The sequence below is a fragment of the Medicago sativa genome, chromosome 3 (genome assembly GCF_051527215.1).
Source record: "Medicago sativa cultivar Bolivia chromosome 3, Bolivia_mono, whole genome shotgun sequence".
Classification (NCBI taxonomy): Eukaryota; Viridiplantae; Streptophyta; class Magnoliopsida; order Fabales; family Fabaceae; genus Medicago; species Medicago sativa.
In genome coordinates, this window is record NC_140751.1 from 65,021,696 (window position 1) to 65,029,878 (window position 8,183).

General features: G+C 33.7%; 1 long non-coding RNA gene across 1 annotated transcript; it reads right to left on the minus strand.

Moving 5' to 3' along the window:
* Nucleotides 1-1,250: 1,250 nt before the first annotated feature.
* LOC146939198 (uncharacterized) lies at nt 1,251-3,159 on the minus strand. The gene is made up of 2 exons (XR_015033432.1): nt 2,748-3,159; nt 1,251-1,473 (listed from the first exon to the last, which is right to left on the minus strand). It is a non-coding gene; the product is annotated as an uncharacterized LOC146939198 (long non-coding RNA).
* Nucleotides 3,160-8,183: the final 5,024 nt, after the last annotated feature.

The window sequence follows — 8,183 nt, forward strand, 5'->3', positions numbered from 1 at the left end:
CGCAAGTGCACGGTCTATCGAAGTAATAGTAGTAAAAGAGTATCGTTCCGCTAGGGAGTTATGAATTCGATTAACTTTTAGATAATGATTAGGAAGGAAGAAAGATTATAAAAAGGGAGGTTTAGTTGCTGAAGGTAAATAACAATAATAATAATAAAAGAGCCTTGGGATTATTGGTTCATCATAACAACGAATCTTTTCACAAGCAAGCCTTAAACTTATAATTATGCGTTAATCTTAATTTCTAGGACAAGTTTCTCTTTAGCATATCACAGCTTCTCTCGAAGTCAGTGAGTGTATCCCTCCAACAACCACACCTATTCTCATGGGTGATTGCCTTTGGGACCCTTGAAGATCGAAACTTTATGTGTCCCAAGGTTTGCTAGACTATTCTCATGTTTCGCAAACCTTGTCTAAATTCACTTGTTCGGATATCAAAGCTCCGCGTTCGCTTTATGAATTGATATCTGTGATGATGAATTAACCATTATCAAACCCTCCGCGTTCGCTTCCACAGTTTGATAATAATTAATTCATGTTAAAACGGTGAATTTAGATTAGGAATTAAGGTAACATATAATTAGGGTTTAAGGCTTGGCTTGATCCGGATTACGTTATTAGACTTATCCAACAATCCCAAGACAAAGAAGAGTCTACTCACTAACGTTCATTGTAGACATGGGGGAAGAAGAGAGAAAGCAATAAAGTAAAAGAACAATAATATAAAAGTGAACTTTTATTCCAAGAACAAAAGATGAATGTTTATGATGGAGTGCTACTCTATTTATAGCTTTACAATTGACTTAGAAACTAAGCTACTATAAGGGCAAAACAGTAAAGCTGCAACGGAGTAACTTGGGCTTGAAGAAAAGCAGCAAAAGTGGTCCTGGAGGGTGGCACGGCCGTGCCACATGTTGCCACGGGCCGTGCCAAGCTTCTGACTTGGTAGAGACATATTTTTGTCTCGTATCTTCGTATTCTTGTATTGTATTTGCTCCAGTCCTCTTTCTTTTGCTCCAAGACACCTTCCACCATATATTCGTTCCTAAAATATAATAAAATGCAATTTAAAGTAAAAGATTTAAAAAGGAAATAATATTAAAATAAAATAAAACCAAATCTAAATAAAACGATACTAAATAATGCATAAAACTAGACTAAATTATGACTCATCAGCGATGGGACAGGTTAAGCTCCATGTGGAGCTGTAACACCCATACTAAATTTATCTAGAATATTTAGCATGCACGTTAAACTTAGTACTGGATACATTAAAATTACAATAATAACAAAATTCCTATGAACAAATTATAGAATTACTTGTCTTATACATCTGAAAAGAGTACCACTGGCGTGTACATATACATAGCATCTGCAAAACTCCTACTAGTACAAGACAAGTAAACATAAATCATCCAACTTCTTCTGCTACTCCTGAATGCCAACAATCCTGTTTGCGAGAAACCTGTGCATCTGAAATAAAAATAAAACGGATTGGGGTGAGACAGGATCTCTCATTGAGTTCCACCTATCCTAGGCTGTAGGCAATCTCAGGGAACCTATGATCGCTATCTGTCTCTACATATACCTGATTTCAGGATTTACTATTTTGTTCTGCATAACTTAGCGATCGGGGGATACCTAGGATCACTAGTTAGTATACTATCATAGTATCTTGTCATAGTTATAATCATATAATAATTCAAATTCATTTTCATATTATGTTAGAAAGTTAGTGTTGAACAAACATTTATTATCTGAGTTCATTTTACGGAATGGACTCGAGTGGAGTAACCCCGGATATATCCCCATACATAACCGATGAAATTCCTATCTGAGGCTAACATCGGACTCCTCTTGTCGTCGTGCGGGCCATCCTTGCGGAAGTGTTCCGTCCCACTGGCGTGAACCTTCCGTATCCCACTGGCGTGGATAACAAAAGACACAACTTAATCACATTTTATCTTGTCGTCGTGCGGGCCATCCTTACGGAAAGTATCCCGTCCCACTAACGTGAACATTTCGTGTCCCACTAGCGTGGACAGCGAAAGACACGACTTAATCATATTTTAAATATTCTGAAACTCATAATAAAGACGTATAGTAATCCCGTCTTTAACATATTATATATCTATTCCATGTAGGTATACATCTAGTTCAACCTATTCTATAATATCCCATAACCTGTACGAAGTTAAAATTCTTAATTCTTTCTCATAGATGCTCTCTTAAATGCAAGGATATTGTTTTAGGAATTAATTACTTGATCCATGCCCCTTTTATAATGTTCCGGAATCACAAGATAAGTCCCTAATCGTTTAAAAAGGTTTGAGAGACAAAAGTAATAAAAAACAATACAAATTTTGAGTTTCTGCAGGAGGCTAATCGATTAACATACATGGCTACTCGGTTAGCCTCTATAAAAATTCATTTTTTTTTTTGTAACAGCGGTATATTCTAACCGATTAGCTAAAAGGGCTAACCGATTAGCCAGTCAAAAAATAAACTCAATTTCTGCACTACATTTCAGCACTTCCTGCAATTTACTTTTCGGACTTTCTTCTCATTCTTAAACCAACAGAAAAAACAGGTTTTGGCAAGGCAAATCAAGCATTAATCATTCAACAATAAAATGCATTCATTTGGGGAAACTAATCATGCAAAACAACCTATAATTTCATGTTTTCTCACACAATCTCACATAAATAACCCCAAAGGTGGGAAGTACTATTTTAATATGAACTCACCATTAAACAATCTGAAACGGCTTAAGCTCATCTCCCAATCAGCTTGTTTAATCTCTACTGCCATGCTTCAGTCCTCCATAAGCACTCTTCTCCAAATAGCTTAATTGCAGCTTATGCATTCCGCAAGCTCCAATTTCAGTCCAACCATGAATCCAAACTCTTACCAATTCTAGCAAGTACATAGGTTCAGTTATGGAACCATTCCATTAACTAAAACTCGCAGTTTAGCTCATTCGCAAAATCTACGTCTAAACCCGTAAGCAGTTTTCTGCAGCAATAACCAAACTTCAAACGTGTTTTTCGAATTCGTTTCTGATCCGAATCATACGAAATTTGTATCTAAACTGAAGGGATTTGAGTGAAGAATCCAAAACTTCAACAACCACTCAAATCCAGGTTACACAGCAAAATACAGTTAAAACTCTATAAATTAATAATGTCAGGATCGGAGAAATTTATTAATTTAGAGAGTTATTAATTTATCGATAAATTAATAATTATTAATTTAAAGAGTTTTTAAGTAATTATACTGTACATACCAAACAAAAAGGCAAATTAGTCTATGCCTCTTAGAATTACGTTGCAGCGAACCTTGTGACGAGGTTCTAATTTAACCATCAGAGGCATAGACTAAACAAGATTCTAATTTACGTTGCAGCGAACCTTGTTTGTTTATCGATAATTTATTAATTTAGAGAGTTCTAACGAACCTTGTGGCCAGGACTAAATTACGTTGCAGCGAACCTTGTACATCAGAGTTCTAACGTGCTTGAAGGCACAAGTCTCCTCCGCCGTGAAGAGCACCGCGAAGGATCACCTCCACTGCAACAGAGCATCAAGCACAACCGTGTTCTTTTCTCAATCTTCATCGGACATATCAAATTTCAGAACTTGTTTTACTTATAACACAAAAAGTTAAATACAAAAACGCAAAGGAGTAGTAGAAGATTGAGATGAGACGATGAGAGCATGTAAGAATCACGGAAGTGAAACGAAAAGAAGTTTCGTTAGGGTTCAATTTTTTATTGGCCTATTTATACATTTAGTCCCTCCTAAAAGTGGTTACTTGAGTTTTGGTCACTGGATTTGCCAATCCTTTCAAATTTGACGTTATTTAATCATAGACACCTTGAGATTTAATCATAGACACATCACTGATTAGCAGACTTGATAGTGTTGACTGTATTTCTCACTTGTGTTTTCAAAGTGAAAGGACAAAAATACCCTTATTTTCATTCCAAACCAAAATTCCAGAAAACCAATCCCAATGTTCATCTTTTTTAACCTTAAATCCACCACCAACACCCACCGTCATACCACCACTATCACCTTACCTCTGATAAACCGAACAACAACACAATCAATAAGAGGAACATACTGAATCACAACCTAAATTGAATCACAACAATATCATTTCAACCTCAAGTGATTCATATTTGCAGGTCAAATTTGAAAGAATTAGCAAATTCAGGGGCCAAAACTTAAGTGACTCCTATTTGTAGGGGACTAGATGTATAAATAAGTTTTTTTTCCAACACGACCCAATGATGAAACACTTGCTGCCATTGCAAATCCTCGTCTTCGCCTCGTCGATCGTTCCTTACCAATAGGCCGATTAGGTCTTATATGATGATGGACAAAATTGAAACTTTTTCGAGTCCTTCAAGGGTGTCACAATTCAAGAAATTAGGCCAGGACTTTATACTTTCCACTTTAACCATCATCTTGACTTGCAGAGAATCCTTAAGAAAGCTCCCTGGTACTTTGATAGCCATTTATTAGTTCTTGATTTTATGCCTCTTCATTGCCTCTGAAGCAACTAATTTACTCCACAACAAATCATATGGAAGAAATTTAGATCTTAAGATTGACATAACAAAGACATTTAATTGACACTCTATAATGGTCCTTCCTGCTAAAATTTCTTATAAGTTTTGGGGTTTAATGATGCTTTTTGTAACTGGATTCATTTGATTCTAAAATCTGCTTTCTTCTCAATTTATATCAATAGGAAATCACATGGATAGTTCAATGCTAATCGAAGAGTCAGGCAGGGAGATCCTCTCTCCCTTATCCTATTATGCCTATCTGAGGATGTTCTCAGTAAAAGCATTTCAAAGCTAGTGGATGAAGGAAAGTTAGAAAGAATAAAAGGAACAAGGAATATCTATGTATCTTCTCATTCATTTTTTGCAGATGATCTGATGATATATTGCAAAGGCAATATCTCAGGATCGAAACCTCTTAAATATTTATTCAGAAGACATGCTTTAAGTTCATGTCAAGTAACTAATACTGCAAAATCAACTATTTTCTCCAATTCAATTTCTCAGAATAGACTTGGTCAGATATTCAATCTTTTAGATTTTAAAATTGGTTCTCTCCCCTTTATTTACTTTGGAGTTCCAATTTTTAAAGGCAAGCCAAAAGTCAATCATCTACAACCAATAACTGACAAGATAAAACTGAATTTGTCAAATTGGAAAGCTAGTATTCTCACCATGGTCGGTAGAGTCCAATTAGTGAGGTTTATGATTCAAAGTATGCTCACCTATAGTATTTCAATTTATTCATGGCATGTATAAATACTCAAAGACTTCGAGAAAGCTAGTTTATGTATCTTGGAAGAAGCTTTATAGACCTTTAGATCAAGGTGGCCTTAACATTAAATCTTTAATCAGTCTCAACAATGCAAGTAATTTGAAATTATGTTGGACCATGTTGCATTCTCAATATTCTTATGAAACTCTTCTTAAGGATAGAGTGCTTAGATCTAACTCAACAATGAGTCATCATATTTTCACTTCCCTTTTAAGTAGCATAAAAGAAGAGATCAAGGTTATCTTAGATAATTTTATTGGGCTATTGGGTAATGGTAATACATCAACATCTGAAATGATGCTTAGTGTGACCCCCCTTTATCTAAACCCTCAATTTTCCTTATGCTATCAGTAAGATGTTACCATATATTGTGAATGAATATATCTTTAAACAGTCACTAGCGAATTCCCTATCAAATTTTTCAAATGTTTCCTACTTTATCTCAAATTGTGCAACAAGTCATCATCCCTTTAGGTGATAAATATGCATACTCCTTCAAAATGCAGTAATATCAAGATTTACATTGGGCAAAAATAATAGGAGTACTAATGTCCCTCCCTTTAAATCTCTTTTTGTGTGGATATTTATGCATGAAACTCATTTTTCTAATGTTTTCTATACATTAAGTAAAAAAGTATTTTATACAAAAATTTTATAATGATTTTATTATTTATTTCTCCATTTAAATATTTGTGAAAAATATAAATAATTTATTTATTTTAATTTAAATTTCATTTTTTTATTAAATTAATATTTATTAATTTTATTGAATTAATTAATTTTTATTAAAAGTTGTATATGCAAAGTGCATCAACTATGCGTTAATAGAAAAAAGAGCAAAACAAAAGAAAGGGGGACTAACAGCAAAACTTTTCAAACATTTACAAACATTAACAAGGTAATTCTAGCCTATTTCAAGTAGACATTTATTGTATTAAAGTTCCTTTGTGTTGGCCTAGTGGTATTGACACCAGATCTTCAAGCATGTTCATCTCAATGTCTCATGTTCGATTCAAGTCGGTGTCAATTTTGGCTGGCTAGTCTATACAAAGATTTAATCTGGTAGCCCCCCAACCCAATAAGTGGATATTGTGATTGCACTCCCCAGATTAATCGGTATTTGGGCCGATACCGAGTGTCTTTAAAAAATTATTGTATTTATTATTAAAATTTTAATTCATAAAACTATTGACCAATTAATAATTTTCTTGTCAAATTAAATTGTTAAGGGAATATGTAAAATCAACATGTCACTCTAAAGAAGTATGTGTATTATAAAGTCTTTTTTGAATAAATTATTAAATGTTTTTTTTTGAAGGAGAATAAATTATTAAATGTTAACTATTTTTTTTTTGAATAATAGTTAACATTTAATAATTCTTTCAAAAAAACTTTTAACAAGGAGAAAGGACTTCTAACACATAGTTTTTAACATGATTTCTCTTTTATTATATTAAATTCACATGGATCCTGCTAAATTTATAAGGGGCTTGTGTAATTTGGTGCGGTCCATATCAGTTTTAACTAATAAAATAGACTGTGCTTAAAACTATGTTGAGTACGAGTTTCAGACACTCATCATCATTAAATAACAATGTAAAAGTGTACCAAAAAAAAAATAATGACAATGTAAAAGTTAACTTAAAATATATAAAATAGGTTGTCAATCATGTATATGCCATTTTATTATAACAAAATTGACTTAAAAATAACTATCATAAAAGTTAACTTAAAAACATTTGTTTTGTTTTAGTTCTTTGATTCTAAAAAAATAGGATATGTTAATCCAATGTTTAGTCGAGTAGGTAAAGTTTGGTTAATGATTGTTCTACTAAGGTGGACCGTCATAAAATTCCTAAGGGCCTAAAAGCCCTCTATAGAGGCTCATACGCCCTCCGGAGAGGCTCCTGAAGCCTAGGCGCGCCCTTCATAGGGCCCCGCCTTAGCCAGATTCTTGAAGCATCCAGAACCGAATAAAAAGACCTAAAGCCCAACTTACTTGGAGTTTAAGTCACGCTAAAACAAACCCATGAGGGACTATAAATACAACCCTCATGATCACTCTGATAGATATCTGGCAAGTGTACCAAAAACTATCGAAGTAGTAATAAATATCGATCCAAGGACTGTGTTAGTTTCAATTATAACAAGTACGGTATACGTTAGGATGTGTAAAATTTATATTTGGTTGCCCTAGGCAGAAAAAGTTTGTTTTAATCAGAGTTGATTAAAGTTGAAAGAGTTTGAAAGAAAATTATGTCGAGATGAATGGTTAAGCCGGTGAATCCACTATTGCTTTATATGAAAAAGTCTACCTCTCTCTACTCTCAATTACTACTCAGTTTTTACGATAAATTAACTAAGTGACTTTGATCAATCTCTCGCATCAAAGCCCTTTCCTAAGTTATAACCCTATTAATCTCTTAACGTGATTGAATAACCGCGGAAGCAATATTGGAACGTTAATTCATGTATCATAACCCTCAATTTCCTATCTCTAGGTTCCTAGTGTTGAGTTAAACAAAATTACTATTTCAGGATTAAAAGCTAGGGCTAGTAGTCATTCAATTCCTAAGATCAATTCATGTGATTGCAAGAAGCTAGGGCTAGTAGTCATACAAAACAATAATCATGAAAAGCAATAAACACAAGTAATTCTGAATAAAAACTGAATAGCATTGATTATAGAGAGTTCAACTACAAAATCATATATTACAAAAGTTTCATCATGGCTTAACCAAACTAAAGGTTTAGCTACTCATAGCTAAACAATCATAAGAAATAACAAGAGAAAACATACATAAATCTAACCAACGGAGTGTTGGTATGAGATTC